The following is a 26,859-nucleotide window of genomic DNA, read 5'->3' as shown; positions in this document are numbered from 1 at the left end:
GCTACAAATACACTATGCAATGAATGAATATTGTACCCCAAACTCTTGTGTCTTGAAGACTGAAACAGAGGTAATGAGTTGGAGAGAGTGTCATACTCCGATGGATCCCGAAACGCAGCAAGACAACCTTTGAAGATGTCTGGCAGCACCAAACGTAGTAGTAGATGCCGAATCTGTAATACACAAAGAAGTGAGGAGAGAAAAAAATGCAAATGCAGCTTGGTAGGATATCGCCAATTGATAGGAAGATACCCTAGGAGAACGCAGCAATAAATCGCAATAAAACATTGTAGTAAAACACACTAGTAAAATGATAACAGTAAAGCAATATGAAGTGGCATACGCTGCAAGGTAGAGGTGAAAAACACATGCCGAATGGGTGAAGAAAGTGTGGGGCTGCTTCATTGAGATGTCCTTTGCAAAAGAGATGTGGACAATGAAGTTCTAGCACCTGAAACCTGCAAAAACAAGATTGGATTGAATGGGAGGGCAGACTATCTATTTATAGAAATTTTTAAGCCTTGCAAATTAGGGCTTATATCTAGGACACTAAAACTCTCTTGAACCGCTCTCAGTTTAAAAGAATGGTTAAAATTCATTAATTAACTTTTGTTTTGGGGTTGTTTAATGAAAGCTAAAGGTAACTTAGCTCAACCCTTGGATCCCATGCTTAGAAGATGAAAGCCTAGCACTTGAATTCAAATGCTAAAATGTGCAGAAGTTTAGAGAATTCAAGAGGTTAGCCACCCATAATTGAATTTGGGGCTCATTTTGACTGGCCAAGGGTCAACTGGAGGCCAATCCTCTATTAGACCAAGGTTCAAATCAGATTAAAGACTTGCTGGTCATTTTTTACAAGAAGTAGCATTGTATTATGAACGAGATTGAAGCAATCTCAATGTACTTCTTCCAATTATAAAGAAGTTAAAGAATATCACAAGGACACCCTTTCTAGAGCCAATTGGGAGTCCTAGTGCAGGAGTTAGTCAATGAGTACGACTTGTTGACTAGGACGGTAGTTCAAGGTAGGCCACTAGAGAAAGTGGTAGCAAACCTAGAAGAGGAAAGAAAGGCGATTATGCAAGATCGATTGCTAACATGTGTATTTCAATTTATGTAAATTTATTACTTTCTGTAACCAATGTATAACCATGTTAATTACTACCCTTTTGAAGAAGGAAGGCTGGCTTCATCTTAAATGGTGACTTAAAGGAGTTCTATGTGGACGTCACAAAATACTTTACACCACCCATAGACTGATAGAGCATAGGCCCACAGACATCCGAATGTACCAATGCCAAGGGCTCACTCATGCATGTCCTACCAGACTTCTTATGCGTATTCCTAGTCTGTTTGCCATAAAGACAATGCTCACATGAATCAAAACATGCATAGTCAAGGGGCGATAAGTACTGTAAACCAGAAAGCATTTTCATTTCCTTCAAGGACATATGGCCCAAATGGGCATGCCAAAGAGATACATGTGGGATGGAACTAACTGACAAAACATGATCAATAGAGGACCCATCAACTACAAGAGGATAGAGACTGCCAGCCTTGGCACCTCTAGTACATTCACGCACAAAGTATATAGATGTGTGATATCACTTCATCAGACAGATTATGGAAGATGGTCAAATCACATTGACCAAGATTAAAACACAAGATAACCCTGCAGATGTTCTCACTAAAAGTCTAAGCAAAGCTCAACACGAACATTGCATTCAACTAGTGGAAGTTGGTTGGCTAGAGGTTCAGATCAGACCTTTAAGTGGGAGGTTGTTGGGATAAAGGCCCGGTAATCTCCGTGTATAGTACACGCACATTGTACATGTGAACGCACCCTTTACGTGTCCTAAGTATAAATACATTTCATTCTTTGTGTACCAACACATTGTTGGTACACTCTAATCAACTCGTACTTTTCACTCTGCTCTGACTCTCTTCAGCCATCACTCTCTCATACTCACTCCTGCTCGATCTCCATCTCTCTCAGTTGTGCCTCTCTTAGTCCAACACATAATGCTGCGATCAGAGGACTTTTCCTGTACTTTATCTTTCCCCTTCTCTTTGCGCTTCTCGTTGCGCAACTCATGACACTGTGGGCATATGTGATCCTTCTTGCCGCAATGATAACATGTCACATTAGCATTTCTTCCACGAGACTTGCTGTACAACTCACCATGCGACTTAGACTTCTGCGAGTCTCTACCACGTCTATACCCACAGTCATTCTTTCCATTACCATCTCTGCCTCTAACAGTCAAAGCATGCGATACACGAGAGGCATCCAAGTTCTTACGGTTGATCTCTTCTTGCAAAAGAGCGCTCTCTATATCAAGCAAGTTCAAAATAGTAGTAGGAGCACATAAGGCAGTGCGAAATACATCCCATGACTCACTTATAGTCCCAAGCAAAAACAATGGAGTAACCTCATCATTAAAGGTAATGCCCTGCGAAGTCAAGTTCTTGAGAATAGCATGGAACTGACTCAAATGAGCAGACATTGTTACATTCTCCCTCATGCGCACGTCCATAAGTTGCTTCAGCCAATACAGATAACTTGCTGGACTTTTCTTGTCATAGAGATTATTAATTTTATCCCAAAGGTGTCGAGCACTCTGTGCTTCCTCAACCACATTGTAATACACTTGTTCAGTGAGAGACAAGATGAGGGTGGACTTGCATAACTCATCAAGCTTATTCGTCATCAATCATAGTTTCAGGCTGCTCGCCATGCATCCTTAGTGGCTTTATCTGTGATTTCTGCACCAATACCTACCAAACTTGGCTCTTCCAGTAGGCATAATTCGTACCATCAAGCTTAGTGATGTTGAAGATAGCACTATTAGTAGAAGAAGATGCCATACTACAATCCAAAACGGTGCAAACAATTCAACTACTTGCTGTTTTCTATTGTAAACAGCAAAAATACCACCAAAACCAAGGCAAAATGACCACGAACTAATAGCTACTGATGTTGCCCACCAAGTACCATCAAAAGTACATAAAATCAAGATGATTCAGCGTGAAAATTCCACGTTAGTCCATGCATAACTGCTTGCTGTAATAAATTACAGCCAGGTACAATGAGAGCAAACTGTAGGCAAAATGAATGCACCAAGTCAACCACACTAACTATCAAAGCATAGCCAGCATCAAGCGGGCATAAATCAACATGTGACAATCATACGGACATCGAGCAAACATCCAAGCATGTCAAATGAATCCGGCAATAAGCCGACACACCCCCTATGTAATAGAGCAAAGTGTACACAACACGGGCAAGACCTGACACAAAGAGGTGTATGGTCAAGGAGTGAAAAGCCCAAATCAGCCCAGGTACATCTATGAGGACCATGGCATATCAACCATACAACATGCAAGTGAAGATCCCAATCTCAAATATCCGAATGCTCAAGTAGCATAAACCACCTGCTCAATGTTTGTTAAGCATATCAAGACGCTCCCACTGGCACAAAAGCCGTAAATATCAAGCAAAGAAGCTCAACAAGGACATATGATAGCAGCAGTGCCAGAAGATCCAAGATCAAGCATCAATAAGACCTCATGAGCATATATATAGGCCGTGTAGCATCCGTACATAGCATCCATAGACATCAAGTGTATCAAAATTGTAACTCTGGCAAGCCGAAAAATAGCCAAAGCAAGGCTCAATAGCATCCAACTCCAAACAATGTAACGGGCATGTAGTAGTGGCAAAGGCCAAGCATGTCAAGACCGGTCAGACATAAGCAAAGTACATGCCATAAGTACATCAAAGATGAAGATCCAAATGCTATGCGAAGCAAGCTCAATCTCAACCAATGATTCGAGAGAAAATCCAACCTCTATGTCGATCCCCGAGAGTCACTACATCAATGTATACATCCAAGACATAGCCGGAATGCAATAGGCATATTCAAACATAAGTAAAAGAGCTTCAGCCCTACATTCATCCCAAATGCCTAATATGGCATTGAAGTATTTTGACTACATATTTGTGGCCAAGTGTTATTAGTTATAGTGGTCCAATAGCCTAGAGGTGTTCTCAATGCATTAGGGAGGGATTGAAGGGTTGTAGATTGAAGGAGACAACTAATGATGAATGTGTTGTCACGCATTTTTGTATAAACTAAAAACCCCTTGTATTGCATCTTGTAGGTAGCATATTGTGTGTCTAATTGTTTGCATGACTATTTGTTTTGTTAATTTTTAGCTAAACTTATATTAGGAATTGTTTTTGTCATCATTTTGGATTTATTATACTTAAGAACTTGATTTTCTTGGTCGAGATTGGTGTTTTCTTGGATAGATTGGAGCTACATTTTGATTCTAGCTACTCAACATTCTAAGATCCACTCTTGAAAAACCTTAGAAGATGGTCGTGAGTCCAATGCTGAGAGTAGCCAAAGTCAATGTCACTAGCATAAGGTTTTGGTTTGCCAAACATGGTAGCATGTACATATTTTCTATGCTTATTTTATTTCAATTATGTTAGCTGAATAAGGAGAAGAGTTGGGGATCTTGCAATGCTATGGCAAGGAGTCTGGAAGATGAGTGAAGAGCTCAATACTCTTGTTGGTGAATCAGACGGCATTACACAATTAAAGAGTATATTAAGTGTGGCTTCATATACTTTCTCACAATGTTTTCTGAGTGCTTTTGCATGGATGAAGGAAAAGAGTGGGAGTCAAAAAGGGTGAGACATTAACACAATGTCATTGAATGGTGTTCACTCTAAAGAAAACCATGAGACCTTAGGACAATTTGTGCTTGTATAATCTCTCTCTCCACAAGAAAAGCAAGTCACCATAGGTCTTCTGAAATATCCTCTCCCATTTCCTCCTCTTCCACCTCCTAAATTTTCCTATCCGGTCTATCCTATAGGTCCCCCACTCCCTCTTTTCCAAGGTCTTCCTCTCACTGCTCCTAACCTCATGTTTTGCGTTTATCCAGACAATTGATCTTCAACCTCCGGAGCTACTTGAGCATTTTTTCTTGCTAAAATCTGACAATTTTGTCCATTATCTTGCCAGTTTTGGTCTCTATTTTCAACATTTGGTGTTCCATACGGTTCTCTTTTTTATTTTCTCAAATTTTCTTTCTTTTTCAATTGCTATCATCACTGCTTCTTCCAAAGTACTTAGCTCTTTCATGTCTAATTATGTTCTCGCCTATCCCTGTAATTTTTCCACAAAATGTTTTATTATTAACATTTCGGGTGCTCTCTCTCCTAGGCCTAGGGATGTATATTCTAGAATGTTTTAGAATCTTCTAGAGTTTTCTAGAAACTTCATGGAACTAGGGCCTATACCAACTTGCATACAAACCCAGGGATGTCCTTGCTTGAGCATCTGTTAGAGTAGGAATAACCATATTCAGCTATATAGATTTGAAAAGTGAATATCATCAAATATGCATTAGATTAGAGAATGATGTGCCTAAGACAGCTTTTAGGACATCTTTTGGGTTGTATGAGTTTCTTGTCAAGCCTTTTACACTTACAAATACTCCCACTTTTAATTAGATAATGGATCGCATCTTCAAGCCACATAGGGCATTTGTGGTGGGCACCTTCTTTATTTACATGATTATCTACTCCAAGAATGAGACAAAGAATAGAAAGCATTTAGACATTGTGTTCAATGAGCTGCGTAAGCATAGATTGGTTATATTAATGACAAGAAGAGTGAATTTTTCTTATGGCCATCTTTGAGGAATGTACATGAGATCCACAACTTGTGTTGCCAGATCTAAGGAAGCCATTTGTTGTTCAATGTGATGCATGTGGGAATAACATAAGGGCTATTTTAATACAAGATGGCCGGGCATATGAGAGTCGTGTTCTCCATGGCGCAGAGAGAAATTTGCAAGTTTACAAGAAAGAATTTATTGCTGTAATTCGTGCACTTTCAACATAAAAACACTATCTTTTAGGGGCTAATTTCACAATGCAAACATACCATCAGACTTATGCTATTTTTTTACTTAGACTAAGTTGTTTGAGAAGCACATGAGATGGACCAATTTATTATCTATGTTTCACTTTCAAATTGTGCACATGGATAAAAAAATGTGATGGCTAATGCATTATCACGTGAACCTCAAATTTCAGCTGTCATTATGGTATAGCACATTGAGTTGGATGCCGTGAAAGATCAGTTTGTAGATGTAGACTTTGCAAATGTATATGATTAGCTTTCCAATTGCAAAGGCATGAGCACTTTGTGCTTAGAGACAGTTTTCAGATTGTGTACATGGATGGGAAAAAGAATGTGATGGCTAATACATTATCACGTGAACCTCAGATTTCAGCTGTCATTATGGTATAGCACATTGAGTTGGATGCCGTGAAATATCAGTATGCTGTAGATGTAGACTTTGCAAATGTATATGATTAGCTTTCCAATTGCAAAGGCATGAGCACTTGGTGCTTAGAGATGGTTTTCTAATGATGCATGAACGACTATGCCACAAAGCAATTGAGGCCTAAAGTGATCATTGAGAGTCATGCTCCTCCTTATGTAGGACATAGAGGGATTGATGCTACAGTTAAAGTAGTGGAGATTTCTTCTATTGGCCTTCTTTGAGACACGATGTTGAGTAGTTTGTCGAGACATGCATCGTATGTCAAAAAGTGAAGTATGAGAAGCAAAAGATACCATGTTTATTGCAGCCCTTGCCTATTCCACATAGACCTTGGTAGAGCATTGCTATGGACTTTATTTTTGAGCTTCCTAGAACACCTACATGGAATGATGGGATATTGACAATTATTTACATGTTCAGTAAGCAAGCTCATTTCATTCCACTGAGAAAGAAGATAAAGGCTGGTCATATGACACACTCATTTTTGCAATAGTAATTAAGTATCATACCATGCCAAAGTCGAGCATCAATGATCAAGACCCTCAAATGACCAGTTTGTTTTGGAAGGGGCTGTTTGAAAATATAGGTACCATACTAAAATTTTCTTCGTCCTTCCATCCACAAACAAATGGTTAGTCAGAAGAGGAAATTTCTACAAAGCTTAATCTCTTGAGATGCTATGTATTTAAGCATAAGTCACACTTGGAGTAGTATTTGCCTTTGATAGAGTTTGCATACAATAATACAATGCATAGTTCCATTAGCAAAGCTCCATTTGAGATTGTGGAAGGTAGCAAGAAAGGAACCCCTATTTCACACACAAAGGGCAAGATCTTTGAGGATGATCAGTATGTAGAAAACATGGATGCAGCCTATGCAAAGGTTGAGTATGCTCTTCAAAGGTCTCAAGAGAAGCAAAAGAAGGTAGTTGATCGCCATAGATGTGCTTTACAGTTTGCAAAGGATGATTATGTGTTGCTACATTTTGAAAAGGCAAGGCTGAAAAAGATGAAAGGTAGAGAGAGGTTATACCCAAAGATGAGTATGAGATACTATGGGACCTTTCATGTATTGGAGAGGATCAACGATATTACTTATAGGCTGAAATTGCCTCCACACTAGTTAATACACAATGCCTTTCATGTGAGCTTATTGAGGCCTTTTCATTGTGATGTGCTTGAGGATGTATTTGCTGAATTCAGCCAAAGGCTAAGGAGCTAGATGAGATTTTAATACCGGAGTAGATTTTGGCACATAAAGAGAGAGAGAGATTAGAGATAACTTTTCTAGAAAATATTTGGTGAAGTTTCAAACCTATTCACCAATGGATAGTAAGTGGATGGAAGAGGATGACTTCATAGACTATCCTCGATTGTTGTAGCTTTACCTCCAAGTTTTTCAATTAGAGCTAACTTTGGATTGGGCTCAATCAGGTTTAGCAGAGCAAGGGTCCAAAACATTATCTAATGCTCAAGGGGGAGGTAGCACTTCCATGTTAGATTTATTTATCCCTGTGTGTGAACACACATTATTATGTGTAAAAGTACGTGTTTAGGTGTGAACACCTTTTACACCACTTAGCATTTAACGAGGGTCAAAGGTGCAGGTAAATACCTCAGCCTATATATTCAAGTCTTATCACTTGTACTATCATCAAAAACTATCACATCAATCTATTTAGCTTATTGTATACTTGCAAGATCTCTCTCTCTCTCTCTCTCTCTCTCTCTCTCCACACCATGGAGCTTCACTCTCCATAGCCCATTGGTCCATCTTCATAAACTCCCTATCCAACAGTGATATCAGAGCAAGTATTATCTGCCCAACAAAGGTCAAAGAGGTAGCTTGCTTGCACATTGAAGAAGACGACAAGAAGAAGGAGAAGGTCTACAGTCCATGATTGTTGCTACAACAAAAGAAGAAGAAGAAGACAATATTCGGTACCAGTCATCTGTCTACTAGTTGCATGTCCATCTTGACTATGCCTAACACATGCTACACGTGTGTTGAGCAATGTTCACAACCTGTGAATATTGCATGCCACATCACCTAAAATTTAATATGGCCTAACTGTCGCCCTGCCATCATGTCCCTATCTCGACCATACAAGGAATTAGATTTAAATTTAAACCTTCATTAAGGTGAATTTTATTTCTAAGTTATTGTTCACGAGTAATTTAGGGGTTTTCAGTTGTGATTTTTTTAAAAAAATCTTCAAATTCTATACACAAAATTTGATGCTTTTTCAATCTGAGCTTGAATTCTCAAAATTTCTTCTCCAAACTAAGTGACAATTCACATGAAATTGGAGATTTTTTATTTTTATCAAAATTTCCTGTCATATACCCAATCAAAATTGGGCCTTTTCAAATCTGAGCATGCTTTCTTCAAATTTATTCATCAAATTTTCATCCCTTTTCAATTTGAGCTCTCTCCATGGCATCTACTATAAAGATGTCGAGATATGGCTTCACAATTAAAAAATTCTCGGGCATCGAGTTCTCCATCTAGAAAACAAAGATCATATTCATGCGCGCACGGAGAGTCATCTCCACGAATGAGCCAAAGCACATTCAGGGCAACACATAACTTCATTGAGAATAGCTCGAGAAGAACAAAAGCGTACTCGCTATCAAGCTCGGCCTCTCGAGAAAAACGAAAGTGCACTCGCCATCATCAAGCTTGGCCTCTCTAACAACCTTCTTCATCACCTTGATCCTACAAAAACGGCAAAAAAAGTATGGGATGGCCTTCAAACCACATTTGGGGGAGATATGAATAAATACAAATTATTTGTAAAGATGCAATTGTTTATTATCTCCTACAATCCTTGAGAAACTCTTAAGCAGCATCTCGATCATTTAAGTCTTCTTTATCAACAATTGACCACTCAAAAGCTATTTGAATGATGATAATAAAAAGGCTATACTTCTTAATAGCCTGATGAAATAAGTACAATTTTGTGAAACCATAACAGCTCTCAAGGTGGCTCAAGAGATGAAATCTGAAGAAATGGTCACCATCCTTTTGGATGACGAAAGGCGTAACAAAGATACTAACATAGCACCCGTAGTCTTCTACACCAAGATACAACTGCCCAAGTATCAATACTGCAAGTGTATTGGCCATACTATTGACCAATGGTACAAGAAGAAAGACAAGAAGCAAGACAAGCAACATGCCCAATATGCCAGTGCTAATACCTTATTAGATAGTGACCCTGATGAAACACCTACTAGTTCTAACAAGGCCCTTGTTCAATCATTGTCTTTTTGGCAATGCTAAATCCTATCAATATGCTTTTTCAATCAAATCCTGAATAAATAAATAATGTATTTTGAAATTAGACACTAACTATGCCAATGCATGTGTTAAGACCTTTCCAAACACTTATTGTATGGGGTACTCTGCTCAGACTTTTATCCAAAAAGATTTGTACTTTCCCTTTATGATATTCTATTAGGAGCTACATTTCAAGGGGGATTGTAACCACTTACCACATGGCCTTTGAGTTGATCCAGAAAGCTATATCCATGTATTTGACCTCTAGTCATGTACCTAGTGCCTCTAAGTCATGTTGGCTTTTGATTAGCCTCTGAGCTATGCACACGTACCTCTAAGCCATTCCTTACTTCGGGTCCCTGAGCTTTTCGATAGACCATGTCATGATCTTCCTCACAGTGCATCTCTCTCACTCATATATCTCCTTTCCCAAAACATTGTACGAGATTAGACAATGCCTCTTCAAGGTAAGATCTTTCCTTTTCATTTTTTCCATATGTTTTGTGTCACAGGTTTAGCCACCCATGACCCGAAAGGGATATTTGTTAGATTTATTTATCCCCATGTGTGAACACACATTATTGCATGTAAAAGTGTGTGTTTAGTGTAAACACCTTTTACACTACTTAGCATTTAATAAGGGTCAAAGGTGCAAGTGGATACCTCAACCTATATATTCAAGCCCTATCTCTTGTACTATCATTATAAACTATCACATCAATCAATTCAGCTTGTGGTATACTTGAAAGAGTTCTCTTTTTTTTTCGTAAAAGGTAATTGTATTAATTACGAAGAAAGTACAAGATTACATGATTACACGAGTACAAGAGGCACGAGGGCCATAGGCCAACGTGTGGGAAATCCCCGGACTAGGGTACTAAAAAGTTACACCAATCATGGCAAGGACCCAGAGGCAATTGCCAAATGCCAGGAATACAAATCCTCCCGAGGGAGCAAGTCAGAGTGCCTGATGAGATCTAGCTGCCAATGCAAGAGCCCTTTAAGCCTTGCAATATGTCGCGGTACATTAGAAGCCGAATCAAAGAGAAAAGCATTACGGGTGGTCCAAATGTGCCAGCATCCCCAGTATCTGAAAAAATGGAATAAGATCTTCATATGTAACGGTGGTGGTGTGGGATACTTCGGGCGCACAAAAACCCAATCGAAGGGAGTCAGTGAAGACCCCACCACCGCGTGCCAGATGCGTGACAAGAGTGACCAGATATTCTTGGCGAGCGGGCAAGAAAGAAAACGATGTCGGGCCGATTCGGCCGAAGTGGTGCAGAAGAAGCAAGTGCCATTCGAGATTCGACGCTTGGAAAGGGCCGAGGCAAGAGGAAGACCACCAATCATTACCCGCCACAGAAAGACCTTGCATTTGAAAGGTGTCTTGTTCTGCCATCCCTCCATCAGCGTTGCCTGCCACCATGACAGTGATTTCTGCAGGCCCCAAACAGCATTAACTTTCACGCCCAACCATTGGTGATCTTTAATGAGAAGATGATACACCTGATTAGTAGAGGCCTTTTCCAGACTCAACCGGCCTGCAAGGTCCCAGTCCTGCCAAGGGCGATCCATAGCCAGGGCAGGAAAGGGTTGCCTACCCTGAAGTTCCGAGGAAAGCTTCCCCCATAAATCACGGTATCCGCGCGGGATCCTGAAAAGTCTCCTAGCAGTCCGAAATGATGCAAGGACATTGCGAGTGGCAAGGGTAGCATCCGCAATCGAAGTCACACCCAAACGGGCCATGCGGTTAAATCTTGGTCTGAGCTGATGTTTATCTTCCCATGAAAGTAATGTGGATACCGCCAACAATTCCAGCTGAAAAGAATGTCTGCACGCGGTCCCCTACAGGATGCCAACGGGCCTTTTGGAGCACCACTTTCCAAGAGCCGACCAAATGCACTAACAAAGAGGAAGAGGGACTGGAGAAACGAGCGTCAGCATTAAGGACATGCCACCATGAGGCTCGAAGCCGTGTGTTACCCTGGCGGAGGCCGCTGTCCTCAAGAAAATAACGGGCTATGATGGTCCACGGGTGATGATCCACACACATGGCACGAAACAGAGACCAACGAAGAGCCAGCATATGAGTTTCTGCATCCAAAATAGCTCCACCACCCATGCGCTTAGGGGTACATGCATGTGACCATGAAATCCAGGAAATGCCTGCCTGCAGTGAATCTTTCTTCCATAGCATGAAACGAATGGGATGAGTAAGAGCCTTCAAAGTACTGGGCGTCCATGGCAGTAATGGCAGGAAATACGTCAGCATTGGTAGCATAATTGTCTGAGCCACTTTGAGGCGGACATGGAACGGCCAGGCTTGCGACTTCCAATACATAAACTTCACGGCCAGTTTGTGTGAAATCCACTCCAGCAGGGCCTTTGGCCGAACATCCACCCCCAATGGGTATCCAAGATGCCTGACAATCGCGCCACGAGAAACCACCTGGCCCTGCCAGCCTAATGACTCTAAATCAGGCTCCGTGCAACTGAGAATGGCTGACTTGAAGGCATTGATGCGAAGACCAGAAGCTTGACCAAAGAGCGTCCAAACATCTAATGCCTTGCGAATGTTATCCCTTTCCGCCTGCAAAATCATAAAGGAGTCATCAGCCAACGATTGGCTAATGAAGTGCTGCCCCAAAGGAAGAGATAACCCTGCCAGCTGGGCAGAAGCCGCCATGGAGGATAACATTGAAAGGACCGGGTGAGTCGCCAAGGCAAAGAAGAGAGGACTCAAAGGGCAGCCTTGTCTGAGCGAGCGTGCAAGGAGAAATGGCTCTGTGACCCCACCATTAAGCATAACTCTTGAAGAAGCCTCAGTACTAATGGTGTAGATCAATCGGGACATGCGGATCCCAAAGCCCATAGCAGACATAAGCTCTGCAAGGAAAGACCAGTCCACACAGTCAAACGCCTTTTCCAGGTCCAGTTGAATCAAGACCACTTGCTGATTGGAGTGCCTCGCATAATCAATAGCCATTTGCACATTCAAGATATTGTGCAAAATGTTACGTCCCTTAATGAAACCATATTGGAGGGGGTGCACAAGAGCTGGAAGGTGCTTGTGAAGCCGATTTGCCAGCACTTTGGAAAAGATTTTATACATCACGCCCATCAACGAAATTGGTCTCCAGTGTTGCAGCTTTGACGGCGAAGGGACCTTGGGGATCAGTTTGATGAGGCCTTCTTTCCATGAAGAAGGCATGACCCCTGTTTCCCAAACCTGCTGGAACATGACCACTAAAGGCTTTACCAACTGCGTGGCTGAGTGCTCAAAAAATTCATTAGTGAGACCATCCCAACCAGGACTTTTATCCTTAGGCAGGTGCAACAACACATCCATAACCTCCTCTTCGCAAATATCCGCCTCCAAAGAGGCTTGCATATCAAACGGAACCTGCTGGTGGACCAGCTGATAGAAGACCGAGCGGGCATGCGTAACCTGGCTAGACGGCAAGGATGAAGAACCAAACAGATCCATAAAATAATTTCTGCACATATTGATAATGGTCTGCGGATCAGTGACCATGCGACCTTCCGAGTCCTGAAGTCGAGTCATATTTTCGCGAGCCGGAGAAGCATGCAAGGCGCGAAAGAATTTATGAGACTGGCAGGCATTATCTTGCAATGTGTCAGTCAAGTTATGCAGCTTGGCCTGCTGATAAGATTTCAAGCTAAAGACTTGAATAAGATGGGCCAAACGCCGCTCCAAAGACAGCAGAAAATCATCATCTGGGGAATCCGGGAGCAAGGAACGGACCAAGGCCAATAAGTCCTCTGCTGCAAGTCGACGGCGGCGACAAAGAGAGGCAGTGTGAATCCCATACTGCCGAGCAACCCGCTGCACATTAGAGAGCAGGCGTGCAAACGAAGCCAAGCCCTCAGAGGCGAAGTCCAATAAGAACCTCTCAATCAGTTGCTGCATATAATCCTGAAAAATTGGATGCTTCAAATAAGAGGAGTTGAAGCGTAAAGGGAGCTTATCCAGGAACTGCATAAAAGGTGCAACAGATTGTGCCCGCATCTCAAGCTGGAGGGGAAAATGATCCGACAACGCATATTGCTGCAAGACCTTCATCTCCAGCATCTCGGGAAGAAAATCATCCCCCTGCATGATATACATTCTGTCCAATCGCGACCAAGTGGTTGCATATTGCGCAGAATGAAAAGTAAAACCTGAAACAGAAGGGTGAAGCCACGACCAAAGATCTTGCTTAAGTATGTGCAAAGCAAAGGAGTTCCACACCCGGCTTTCTGGCGTATCCATTACCGAATGCCCTGAGGTGGACTGCGAAGAGTCAACACACATATTGAAATCTCCCATCAAAAACCCTCTGCGGCCAAGTGCCATGGAGCCCTGCAAAGTCAACCATAGATCCCGTCGGGATGTGGGATCATTGGGAGCATAAAGTCCCAGCAGCCATAAAATCTCGCCTTCAAATAGGACTTCGATTACCAGAAAGCAGCCGTGCACATCATTTTTAACAAGAAGAGGCTGGTATTTCTCATGAACAATCATCAGCACGCCCGAATAATGCTTAGCATGTGTCCCTGCATAAAACAGACGAAATCCACGACAATCCACAACCTTTCCTGCCTCACCATGACTTTTGTGCTCCACTGCACATAATACATCCCACTGATTTTCATGCAAGACAGACCACATGGTATGCTGCTTATGGCGAGAGCAAATGCCTCGCACGTTCCACGTGGCAATCTTCATATATTTTCAAACAAAGGAAGTCAGGAACGAGGCGCCTGTTGCCTCGATTGCATCTTTTCCGCGAGGGCATCCAGGACACCCTCATCCAGAAAATCAGCCAATACTGCAAATGAATTCGGGCGACCTGCTTTAGAGGTAGAAGAGAAATCCACTACCTTGGGAGCAGGGCGGGGATAACGCCTATCCCAAGGAGTAATCACATTGCCTTTCGCATCAAACGCCAGCTTAGCAGGTGGGCCCTTGGGGCCCTCAGAATAGACTTTCCTTGAAGACGGATTGCGGGGGGCTGACGGGGCCATGGTACGCACAACCTGCTGTGGGGTGACCATGTCTTTCCTGCGCGTGTACGTGCGCACGGAATCCGGGGAAACATGAGGCCCAGGATCTGCCAGGCCTGCGTCCAACTTTTTACCTTTTTTTTGTCGTGCCTCAATCCAATCAGAGCTAGGAGAATCCAAAGCTCGGACCTGTTGTTTACCTTTTTCCATGACAGTAGGGGGCTGAAGGGTCTCCTGTGTCTGGGCATCAAGCACCATGTCATCCTTGGGCTGCACAACCTGCGCCTCCTCAGAAGACAGTTGCCGTTCCGGGCATTCAGCTACAAAATGCCCTAATTTACCACATGAAAAGCAGTGTCCGGCAAAATTGCCCCATTTTAGGCGAAAATGCAAGGGATGCATGCCAGCGCAATTGAGGCGAAGCCACGCAGGCCTTTTCCTGGCCGTATCCCATAACATGCATAGACGGTTTCGGTTCATAGCCCTGAGGCTGGGGGGAACCAGCACTGTGCCCACAACCGCCATCGCGTCTTTCAACAATGGCCAATATACCGCTGGACAATTTTCCACTTCCACCCACACCGGGCATTCGCGTTGAAGCAGACGCTGGAAGTCAGCCATAGGGCGCCATGGTACCACATGGACCAAGCGGCGGTCGAAGAATAGTGGCAACTTGGACAGTAGCTCAGCTCGATGCAATTCGGATTTCAACAGCACCTCATAAAAGCCGCGAGGTCCAAGGAAGATCTCCTCAACATACTCCCCTTGCAACAAGTGGTGCATCCACTGGCGAATATGTGAGAGCACTGGGATCCTGCCGGTGAAAAAAAGTATAACTGCACGGTCATAGAACACCGAGAAGGACCGCAAGACTGATTTTGGGTCCACTGTCGCTTCCAGCACATCATCCGCAGCCGCAGCAGAGAAAGTTTCATTATTATGCTGGACATAATCGCCAAGCAGAGTATTGGCAAAGTCCAGCAAATGCTCCCAGTCTATTTCCTGCGAATCCACAGGTTCGGAGGCAACCTGCGCATAGGAACGGTCCTGAGGACCCATTGGCTCGTCTGAAGTGTGCTTAGAGCGTTTGCCTGCCGGCGGCAGTTCAGAACCCGGAGGCGGCTCCTCCGTGCATGGCACCATATCCTCCGGCTCCTCGGTATCGGAATCAGGGCCAAGGGCTGCCACCGTCCGGTCGAGAAACTCCATATCCAGGCCAGCCATACCGTTGTCTTCTCTCTTTCGCGCGCTCCCTCACTGTAGCAGCAGGATGCACTGTCTACAGTCTCTGCTCTTCAATAATCTGCTGCCTCCTCGGCACAGATCTGTCCTTGTAAAATGGCTATCTGCCTGTCCCTAAACTGTCGTGTCCCGGGCTGTGCAGGGACGTATTCTGCAAGCACAAACCAGGCGACGACTGCGACGAGGCCTGCAGGTCAGGCGGCCGGCAGCAGGGCGGGACGCTCGCGCGGCCAGTTCCCTCTCTCTCTCTCTCTCTCTCTCTCTCTCTCTCTCTCTCTCTCTCTCTCTTTGAAGGTCCCGCAAACCTGCCAAACCAAGAAACCGCCGGGCTGCAGGAACAGAACTGCAACAGGGCGCCTGCGCAGAACCGGACGGGCACGAGCAGGTGAACCCTTGATCAAGGGTGCGTCTGAAAGCAGTGAGCGGCCGCAGCGCTGCTTAGCCAGCGATTATCTGAAGGCGCAGATCCAGGCGACTGTCAGGCGAGCAACGGTACGTATCCGTCAGTAGGCGTAGCAGGCGGAAGGTCCAGGCGACGGCGGGACAGAGACGTCAGGGCTCACGACCTCCATGCAGGTCCGCGGGAAGATCGCCCAAGCGCTTGAAAGAGTTCTCTCTCTCTCTCTCTCTCTCTCTCTCTCTCTCTCTCTCTCTCTCTCTACACACACACACACACATTATATATGTATATATATATATATACATATATACATATATATGTACATATGTACATATATATGTATATATGTATATATATGTAGATATGTATATATGTATATATGTATATATGTATATATATATATATATGTATATACATATATATACATATATACATATATATGTACATATGTACATATATATGTATATATGTATATATATACATATACATATATACATATACATGTATATACATGTGCATGTACATGTATATACATATACATATATACATATACATATATATGTATATGTATATATATATATACATATACATATATATATATATGCCCATATGCAACAAAGAGCCAGAGACAGAGGAACACTGCATCTGCCCGATGCACGGTATATTATGATATATGAGGGAGATACCATTGTCTATTTCGAGAGAGTTTTGAACCCTTCAGATGAATCATGCAGTTTGAGGATCAAAGATGCTTGGGTTTCTTCCTCTTGAAGCTATAGAGATGTAGAGCAGCTATTCTACAGAGTAGGAGGCCTCTACAACTCGGCTCACATAGACAGAGAGCGGTCGCTGACTTTTTCACTCCTACACAACCGAGTATGGCACATACCACTACTACTATCACACAACCTACAGGATTACATCATCATTGGACCTCATCTTGTATAGGTGTCCCTTTGGATAGAGCATTGGCACTCAGCTTGTCTAGGCGCCCATGTCTACTTGGAGGAAGGCCTAAACATCCACACCATAGACAAATTAGAGCTATCATTGAGTGCCACAGGAGACAGATGCTGAGACACCTCAACCATACAAAGATACATCTCCCTAGAGAACAGACATCTCACTGATGGAGAGTTCCTTTTTTCTACTTTTACTTTTAGATCATCAACATGTTTTCTTTTTATAAGATACTATTTCACTTTTCAATCTTATAGGCATGTTTTTCATAATTTCTCATTCCTTATGAGACACACTATCATTATATGTATTGCTTTGGTCTCATAAGCCACATTGGCCTTTTAGAGATGTTAATATACTCTTTCTCTTTCTTTCTCTCTCCACCATGGAGTTTAGCCCTCCATAGCCTATTGATTCATCTTCATGAGCTCCATGCCCAACATTCCAATCCTCTAGTGATGGACAACTCTTGTATATAGTGGATCTCAGATGTATTCAGCATGCATCCAAGTTACTGTGCTGACAATATATTTGCAATGAGGTCACTATTTAGTGTACTGGTCACTGCAATTGGTATGCAGATAGGTATGGTTTTCACTATAGCTCTGAAACTATACATTTGCATCACTATGCAATAGTCTATATATGTATATGTATATGTATATGTATATACATATACATATATATGTATATATGTATATACATATATATATATATATGCCCATATGCAACAAAGAGCCAGAGACAGAGGAACACTGCATCTGCCCGATGCACGGTATATTATGATATATGAGGGAGATACCATTGTCTATTTCGAGAGAGTGTTGAACCCTTCAGATGAATCATGCAGTTTGAGGATCAAAGATGCTTGGGTTTCTTCCTCTTGAAGCTATAGAGATGTAGAGCAGCTATTCTACAGAGTAGGAGGCCTCTACAACTCGGCTCACATAGACAGAGAGCGGTCGCTGACTTTTTCACTCCTACACAACCGAGTATGGCACATACCACTACTACTATCACACAACCTACAGGATTACATCATCATTGGACCTCATCTTGTATAGGTGTCCCTTTGGATAGAGCATTGGCACTCAGCTTGTCTAGGCGCCCATGTCTACTTGGAGGAAGGCCTAAACATCCACACCATAGACAAATTAGAGCTATCATTGAGTGCCACAGGAGACAGATGCTGAGACACCTCAACCATACAAAGATACATCTCCCTAGAGAACAGACATCTCACTGATGGAGAGTTCCTTTTTTCTACTTTTACTTTTAGATCATCAACATGTTTTCTTTTTATAAGACACTATTTCACTTTTCAATCTTATAGGCATGTTTTTCATAATTTCTCGTTCCTTATGAGACACACTATCATTATATGTATTGCTTTGGTCTCATAAGCCACATTGGCCTTTTAGAGATGTTAATATACTCTTTCTCTTTCTTTCTCTCTCCACCATGGAGTTTAGCCCTCCATAGCCTATTGATTCATCTTCATGAGCTCCATGCCCAACATTCCAGTCCTCTAGTGATGGACAACTCTTGTATATAGTGGATCTCAGATGTATTCAGCATGCATCCAAGTTACTGTGCTGACAATATATTTGCCATGAGGTCACTATTTAGTGTACTGGTCACTGCAATTGGTATGCAGATAGGTATGGTTTTCACTATAGCTCTGAAACTATACATTTGCATCACTATGCAATAGTCTGCATTAGTCTATGATTATCAAAGGTTGATTGTCTGTTGTTGGTTTTCAATGATGATCCTCAATTTTCAGTAGTATTCAACTAGTTTTGGGGACAACAGCAGGTTTTATGGATGCCATTGACAGTTCAACCATGGATTATGCTCAGTTTATGCTTTGATATGGTTGTTTGGCCAGAATACTTAAGTTATGCTAATGGTAAATGCATTCGGTGGGTTTCTGGCAGCAATATTGGATTCTTTGAGTCTTATAATTAATATATGCTGGCTAAAAATTTTCAACAAGTCTTTAGCATTAGCATGGTTAAGCAGCACTGACCAATGTTGCTGTTACTATAATGCCTTTTGGGAAATTCCAATGCAATATGATTTGCTTTGGCACATTGCAGTGTATTGAAGGCAATTGCAAGAATTGGAGTAAAAGTTAATCAAATATGCTAATATCACTTACACATGTGAGGTGCAAGTTAATCAATTTACAATGTGGGACCCAGAACCCCGAGATATCAATTGGTGCCAAAGGAAATAGTTGTAATAAGTTATGTCTAACTGGAACTAGGCAGTACTTGATGTCAGATTTGAGTCTAGATCAATTTATTCGCCACTAATGTTAGTGGTGACAGTAGAGACTAGGCATTAATTAATTAACTAATGCATTAATGTCAATCTAGGGATTAATAACTGCTCCAAGACACTTGGAAGACAAATTGGCCTAGCCAATTTAGTTATTGGATGGTGGAATTATTTTTTGGGTACTAAAATATTAATTAAATTAGTTTTCAAAATCAATATCTCAAAATTAATTTAATAAGTTGAATAATGCTAGAAAATGGGATTAGAAGGTTGCCACTTGGCAAAACTTACCCATGCAAGTCAGAAAGACGTTTTTGAGGCTCGAAGAGAGAGAAAGAGCGTCATTCTAGATAGAGAGAAGGCTACCATAGCTGCTACAACAGTTGACAAGCCATTTCCACCTAGCAAGAGACCCTCCAAGAGCAGATGACATGCCTTGAAGAGACTATAGCAGTAGGTGATAGCAGTTTGAGGGCCATTTTGCCCAAACAACATCGTTTTCAATGTGTTCAGTGAAGATAACTTTCATGGCTGCAACAACAACTGATTTCTTCCATTTTCTTGCAATGGGAGTTTGAAATTTCTCTCTTTGGCATTCTCTCTCATCCTACAATTGTTTCCCAACTCCTCTAAGTATTTTCCAATAGTTTGAGTCATCATAGGTGGAGATATGGAAACATCTCTGGTGTAAATCCTAATTTACAGCAGAAATTAGGGTTTGACAGCCACCTCGAGATTTGTGTTCAGAATTGAGGGCTTAGGACTTGAATTCCAGTAGCTCAAATTAAAGAATTCCAAGGAGATTCAAGAGGCCAGCCAGCCAATGTCAACTTGGGGCTAAATTTGTCTCACAAGGAGCAAGGTAAAGGTCAATTCCCCAAACAAACCAATGGGAAATTTGGTTTGAAGGTTTGTTGGTGAGTTTTAACAGCAAGAGCACTTGGATTAGTGGAGGGGGATCAAAGAATCTCAATTGTATTCTATCTATTTTCAATCAAAGCAAAGAAATGCCGCAAGAGGTACCAATTTTGGGGCCAACAGGCTATCCATTGTCCAAGATTAAAGTGGTAAAGTGTGCATTTCAATTTATATGAATTAATTTCTTGCTGTAGTTTGTGTTAAATCAGGTTAGTACCACCCTATTCGAGGAGAAAGGCTAGCTTCAGATCTAGTACCATTTCATCTGAGAGAAGATTAGTACCTAGTGACATCATCTACCACATGTGAGATCGTGTGGCTTTGGAGGTTGGGAGAGCTTGGCTATACTTAGAGCCATGTCACCACTCTTTTATGTGACAATGAAAGTTGCATAGCCATTGCTTAGAACCTGGTGTTCCATGTATGGATGAAGCACATAGAAATCTAGTACCATTTCATTTGAGAGAAGATCTTGGATGGTACTCACTATGAAGTGCTGCAAGACAGAGGACAACTCGGTGGATCTCTTCACCTAAGCTCTTCCTTGAGCATTCTATGTCAGTACTCCAAATCCTTGAGCAGCATGCTATGTCTAGAATTTAAGAGGGGGTGTTGAAAGTCACCTCCTAGATGGCCAGGGTAGCTGAGTGAGCAAGGAAAGCAGCACGGGCATGTACTGACAGTGCGGCCAATTTTGGGCAGGCAGGGCAGCATTGGTACGTAGACAGGTTTGCAGGGCAGCAGGTAGTGCCTGGTAGTTGAACCAGGGCAGGTTGGTGGACTGGCATGTGGCAGTCTAGCCAACCTGCAGTCATCATTGTAGGTCAACCTGCACCTCTTCCTTTGCCTATAAATAGGCTGCCGATTTTTGGTCACTAGTCATTTAGACTTTATCAGCCTTGTACTTGAGAGTGTGAGGCCTCCAGCTGAGTTCATACATGCACAGCTTCTTTTACTTTTCTGCCCTGAGTCTATTCACTTTTCAGCATTCATCTTCCCAGCATCCTCTTAGTCTCTTCTCTTGGTGTTCAATTCTTATGGCCAGCCCCTAAATCCGCTTCCACAACATTGCACCCTGACAACTAGTGATTGTGGCATCACCACCCTGCAAAATTTGGTTTTCCATAGGGACTTTTGGATAGTTACAGGTAGAATTTTTTGGTATTTGTCTCATGGGCTGGTTTACACCCCTCACCTGGCCTACTGCATAGACTTGGGTAACATTGGCAAAAGTTATACAAAGTTATGTCAAATAAGTAAGTACTAGTGGGTACTTGGTGTTAGTTCAGGTCTAGGCCATTAATTGGGCCATTAGATGTCTAGTTGGTGACATCGGGACTAGGCATTAATTGTTTAATTAATGCTAGTTCTAGGCCAATTAATGTGCGGGACAATTGAATGTCTAGCAAGGGCTAGTTAAAGCTGGAAATTACTTTCGGAAAGCTACTTAATAAAACTTCCCATGCAAACTAGAGGAGGGTAGGGTAGTTCAGGGGTTGGCTAAGGGTCATTTCAGCATGCAGAGGTTGAGGGAGGAAGGAGGAGCCATTGGATGAGCTCTGAGAGAGGTGGCAATTGATTGTGCAGCATGACAAGATAGGAGCAATAGCTTTTCTTCTCCGCCTCAATGAGAGACAATAGCCAAAAAGGAGGGCCCACTAGCCACTTTTTAAAGCTATTGGCACCATTAGAATTGCCATTAGAGCTACCGATCAAAAGATACTCCTTTCAGCTTGGGGTGAAGAGCAATTGCAGAAATTGCTACTGAAACCCTAATTTATAGTAGAAATCGGGATTTACATAGCCACCTTGGGATCCATGCCCAAATACTAAAGACCAAGAACTTGGAGTAGCAACTCAAGGCAAGATATTTACTGTTGAAACTGTAGGCTGCTTCTTGCTTAGCCAAGAAATGCATGATTGTTCTAGAAAGAAACAATATGCAATAGCAAATTGCCTTGTATCGTGATCACCAGCCCAATCTGAATCATTGTAAGCATGCATTTGCAAGTCTCCCCCTTTGGAAAATAGCACACCATACGATTGTGTTCCTTGCAAATAGCAAAAACTACACTTAAAGTCTTGCTAGTATAGCATCCTTGGACTGTGCATGTATTTGCTTACATGTGATATTGCATATTGAATGTCAGGATGAGTGTTGCACAAATAGATGAGGCAACCAACACACACACACACACACACACACACACACACACACACACACACAAATAGATGAGTGTTGCACAAATAGATGAGGCAACCAACACACACACACACACACACACACACAATCTACAAGATTGCTTCATTCAGTATCGGGATTTGCTTTGTAACTATGCATGCCAATGATCTCTATTATAGTTTATTAATGCTCCTGTGTTAGATAGTGCATTTCATTTTCTCCACTCTCCACTGTATCTTCCTTAGTCAAATCCTTTGTCTAACCCTCTATCAATCTCGTAGATGTTAGTGCCATCTTCCTTTGTCAAATCCTTTATCTAATCCTCTATCAATCTCGTAGATATTATTGGTATCAGAGCCTCTCAAAGGAGAGCCCATTATCACCACTGGAGAAGTTGCTCAGATCTAGAGAAGGTTTTGAGGCAGAGGGGCAGTTGAGGCTGCTATGTTTAGGCCATTCTGCTTGTCTAGTCTAGTAGCTATGGCATTTTCATCCCATAATGGATTATCTCCTTTGGCAAGGAACTTATCCCAAAAGTATCAATGCCTTGCTAACTCCACCATCATAGTAGACGAAACTAAACCCTTTGGTAAATGGGTACTACCCTTTGTAAAGCGTGCGGACGTATACAGTTAACAGTCTATTTTTAGGCTTAAGGCATCTACTGTGTTCATAGAAGATCATGGTTCTATGATCTATCTCTATAAGAGATACATGTCAAGATGATCGCTTTATTTCTCTCTTAGGCTTACCTTATGAAAAAAATCTAGAAAACCAAAAAGGGTTTCCCTTGGATTCATGTAGGTTATCTTGATGTAGGAATTGTTTCCCTCTTTAGAAGAGGACTTTCTGTTTCCTGCACAGCATTAGTGCTAGACACTGGACACAAAGAACTCACAGATATAATTGTCAGAGCTAGGGTATCACTCATCAAATGGACCTATCTTCTTTGAGTTTCAACCCAATGTCCTCATTTCTGTGAATGACCTTATCTCTCTAACATTTTGCCTTTGAACATACGCACTACTGGCCTAGAGATGAAGCAATCTTCTATTCACCTCACCATTCAATATTGCTTTGTGTTTCGCCTTGTCTCCATGGCTATCCCAAGAGTAGTAGAAGAAGTCAATTCGAACGAAGATTAAGGGAAAACTATCATCATGAAAAGTGATGACAAGACTCAAAGATGGAGACCCTCCATTGTCAACTGGACTGAAGTAGATTTACCCAGCGAATGCTATTTAAGTCTATTTGCACAGCAACAAAGAGCGTCACACCCTCAGAGGACCTCAATCCAACAAAAAAGAACCAAGTTTGGTCCAGATACAACAGCTCAATCTATTTGCCATAATTTGTTCATACCAGCTTGTCAACATGACACTATTACAGATGGAGGAATCTGTAAACATTGCAAAAGGCTGATCACTTCTACTTTCGACAGTGTCAATGCCCATGAATTTCAATCCCAAGAATTCATTCATAATGACGCTCAATATAAAGCTGCTCCGTTAATTCACCCTCTCAAGGGAGAGTTCGACAACCAAACAAGATGTGCTGAATTGGGCCCATCTAACTTTTCACCAAGCTAGAGAACAGGTAGACCAAATCCATCAAAGTCTCCAATTTCTCAATACTTGTATGGGCTCAATTGAATCTTCCTTGCAGCAAGTTGAATCTATTAAACTCAAAGGCTTTTCTCTTCAAATCTTTCCTGCCAAATCCACTTCCAAAAGGGCAGTACTACCAAAAGAGAGAAAAGATGGAATACCTTCCACCTTTCTAATCTTGCTAAAATCAATGCCCTTTCCACTCCAGACCTCCAATCTCCTTCTTCACCAAACGATGTGTGACTTCTTCTCTCGGGACTTTGAGATGGAATCTGAAGAAGAAGAAGAAAAAGACAATCTCCAAGCTATCCTGGCTATCAATGTCGAAAGCGATGATGCTTCACTAAATCAAGAAGAAGTTTCTTCTCCTAATAGGTATATTCCTAATAAACCTCCTATTCATGGACATTGGTGGACCTTTAGAAAAGTGATGCAACAATTTCCTATGAGAGTTGCTCCAGATGAAGAAGAGTTATCTGAAAGGCAAAGATTTCATCAACATGCAATTAAAACATCTCTCACAGAAGAAACACTATGTCATCCCAATGGGATCGAAGAAAATTGCTATGATATTACAGATGAATACAGAAATGTCTTCGGAGCCTACTTAGTATCCTCTGATGAGGAATCTAGTCTTGTAGACTTGGCTAATGCAGACCTAGCTGATACTGCTCCTTTAAATGCTCCAGACAGTGATGATGAATCCATAAATGACTTCCAGATTGTCCCAAGATTCATCAATATCAATGCTCGTTGTTATACCCAAGCATACGACAGTGCAGAGTATGCTGCATAATTTTTTGCCAAGATAGATGCTATCAAAGAAGAATGCCTTAATGCTCATGGCATCAAGGAAGAAGCTTCTATTTCAGAAAGCAAGGAATGTAGCCTACCTACCCTGACTAAGGTATGGAATATCCCCATTTGGAATTTTGATGGTAAGTCTCAGAAGGAAATTAAAACAATGCTTCACATGATGTATGCCTCTCTGTCCCAAAAACTCCTAGACAAGCCAAACACACAGAGGTTTAATCTTATCAACTCTATAACCCATGGTTTTATCGGCACTCTATGTCTCTAGGGGTAAAGTGTCGTATCTAACATCAAGGAGGGCATCTCTAATGATGCAAATCTAGTTCTATCTTTCTTTAAATTACTACTTGGAAAATTTGTAGGTAGTAGATATGATGAAAAGACCAAAGCTAAAGAAGCCTTCCAAAGAGCACAACTTTGTGACCTAAACAGATACAAAGAGTACCTCATTTATATGAGAGATCTTCTCTATGCTAAGGGGCTCATGATGCTACTTTAAAAGAACATTTTGTCAACACTTTTTCTAATCCAATTCTTTCATTGGCCAAGGGAAATATGAATAAGGAAGGATATGATTTCTTCGACAACTTTGGCCAAATAAGTCAAATTGTAGAAAAGGTCATAAAGGATGTCTGCAACCAGCAAAAGGCAGCCCGACTAAATCACCAAATCCCAAAACAAATTTGCAAGTATGAACTTAAGTTTTAAAAGGATTTTGGCTGTACTCTGCATCAGTATCATTCAAAGAAACCCCACAGGCATCATAGGAAAAGGCCTGAGACACATCATAAGTACTCAAACAAAGAGATAAAAGAAAAAACTTAGATGTTATATATGTCACAGCTCTAAGCACTTAGCTAATAGATGTCCCAATCGAAAGAAGCACATCAATACCCATTCAAATAATGGCAAGAAGAAACTTAATGCCCACTCCAAGGCCATCAAATCTAGTGATTCAGGCACAGAGGAAGGATATACCAGCGATGACTCCCCTGATTCAGGCATCTCAGAATTAGAAGCTTCTGATTCAGCATCATCTATTGAGGAATATAGCTTGAATGCTCACAGGTGTTCTTATCTGCACCCCAACAATAGTGGCCATGGAACCACCCTGAGCACCAGGCAATCCGTCATCAGGGAACTTGGACCTTCCACCCTCCCAGAGCAGCTATCAGAAAAAGACAGTTCTTCTAGTGATAGCATTACTCAGCTAGCTTGGACTACTCAAAAAGCAAAGGCAAGCAATGGGAAAAGCTTCAGGCTGAATTGTTCAAAACTCCTCATGACTTACCTAAACCCAAACAGAGTTTCCATAGTCAACTCACCAATACTGGATGCGATGACACATCCTAGTTCAGGAGCAGCCATGATAAATCAAAGATAACTATAGATTCTAGAGACACATCTCCAGCAAATCACTAGAGAAATTGAACAAATAAATATTGCCTTCCAATCTCGTCTCTTTATTATACTAGAATCTGAAGGCACATAAGGAGGATCTCTTAAATCACCACAAGACCATTGATAAACACAAAGAAATAATCCAAGAGCAAAGACAAGGATAAAGACCCTACTCCTTCACTCAAGATAAATGCCCTCAACAAAAATGGCCCAATTCTCGCTGTCTCAGCGATGGTAAAAGATTCTCGATATTTTAATATCTATGCAGATGCTCTCATCGATACTGGATCTACCATGACCGTGGCTCCTCAAGAGCTCTTCCCTCGTACCTGTCGGATGAAAAGAACTCCAGTCTCCAATCCTGGTAGAGCTCTCTGACAACAAAA

At 41.9% G+C, this 26,859-nt stretch overlaps 1 long non-coding RNA gene across 1 annotated transcript; it reads right to left on the bottom strand.

Moving 5' to 3' along the window:
• On the bottom strand, window positions 1-26,859 carry LOC148035027 (uncharacterized). Its single transcript, XR_015691223.1, has 3 exons — window positions 26,803-26,859; window positions 344-458; window positions 1-173 (listed from the first exon to the last, which is right to left on the bottom strand). It is a non-coding gene; the product is annotated as an uncharacterized LOC148035027 (long non-coding RNA).

The sequence above is a fragment of the Lygodium microphyllum genome, chromosome 6 (genome assembly GCF_053477565.2).
Source record: "Lygodium microphyllum isolate KBCC chromosome 6, Lygodium_microphyllum_v1.1.10, whole genome shotgun sequence".
Lineage (NCBI taxonomy): Eukaryota > Viridiplantae > Streptophyta > Polypodiopsida > Schizaeales > Lygodiaceae > Lygodium > Lygodium microphyllum.
The sequence above is the reverse complement of the archived record's forward strand: the minus strand, read 5'-3'. Positions and strand labels throughout refer to the sequence as shown.